This window comes from Salvelinus sp. IW2-2015, linkage group LG12 (assembly GCF_002910315.2).
Source record: "Salvelinus sp. IW2-2015 linkage group LG12, ASM291031v2, whole genome shotgun sequence".
Classification (NCBI taxonomy): domain Eukaryota; kingdom Metazoa; phylum Chordata; class Actinopteri; order Salmoniformes; family Salmonidae; genus Salvelinus; species Salvelinus sp. IW2-2015.
The window spans coordinates 7101326-7102428 of record NC_036852.1 but is presented as its reverse complement, the minus strand read 5'-3'; the positions used below and the strand labels follow the sequence as shown (position 1 = coordinate 7102428).

The 1103-nt window shown below is 41.6% G+C and overlaps 1 pseudogene; it reads right to left on the bottom strand.

Moving 5' to 3' along the window:
• LOC111970966 (signal transducer and activator of transcription 1-alpha/beta-like) overlaps positions 1–522 on the bottom strand; it is an 18867-nt pseudogene extending 18345 nt beyond the window's left edge.
• Between the last annotated feature and the right edge of the window lie 581 nt (positions 523–1103).

The window sequence follows — 1103 nt, the reverse complement described above, 5'->3', positions numbered from 1 at the left end:
GGAGAGGATAAACACTCAGGCTGTGTAAGTGCTATTTGACCAAGAAGGAGAGTGATGGAGTGCTGCTCAGATGATGGCCTCCACAATCACCTGACCTCAACCAATTTAGATGGGTTTGAGATGGAGTTTGACTGCAGAGTGAGGAAAAGCAGCCAACAAGTGCCTCAGCATAATTGTTGGGAATCCTTCAAGACTGTGGAAAGCATTCCTTATGAAGCTAGTTGAGAGAATGCCAAGAGTGTGCAGCTGTCATCAGGCAAATGGGGGCTACTTTGAAGAATTCGAAATAATAACGATGATATTTGAGAAGGTGAGGAGAGGAGGTATATTTTTTTTGGTTATACGATTCCATATTTTGATGTGTCACTATTATATCTACAATGTAAAAAATTGTAAACACAATGAAAAACCTTTAATGTTAATATGATTAATTAAATGATCAAAAACGGGCAGAAAAAACAAAGAGTGGGGCTTTAACAGTAGAATACAAGTGGTGGTGTCACTCACTGTTCAAGGAGGTTCCGGAAAGTGCAAGGCCCGCCTCAGGAAAGCCTTTCTGCTGTTTGATTGGGTGTGTCGTATGTGTACTTTCTGCTTAGTTCTGGAGCTTCCTTCAGCTGCTGCCTCACATGCTGCGGCTTTCTGCCACGTGTGAACTACAGGAGAAGAAAGAAGATGAAGCGAAAAAGAACAATCTTTATTTTGTTGGGTTCTCTAAATTCATCTTTTGCTTGATCAGACAAGAGATGCCCAACGACTGAACTAGTTCTCCTCACCAGTTCTGCAGTTGGTTTTCAGACAATGCGTTGGGTGGTCTCAATACAGGAGCTCTGTGCTCTTCTTCACTCAGGCAGCTCTCTGAGATCAGGTTGACTGACCGCCTCGGCCATGTTGAGCAACTCCGCCAACATGCAACCTTTCCTGTGAGGCAGACATAACATACGTATTTATTTATTTTACTTATAACCGTCATCTACTTTCAATATGAGCAGGCTGGTTATAACTAGATATACACTCTTTAGTCATTCGAAGACTATGATCTGGTATTCTTAGCAGTGCTTGATGCATGATATTCAAGCTTTTTGTCATTGCATTTTTTATTC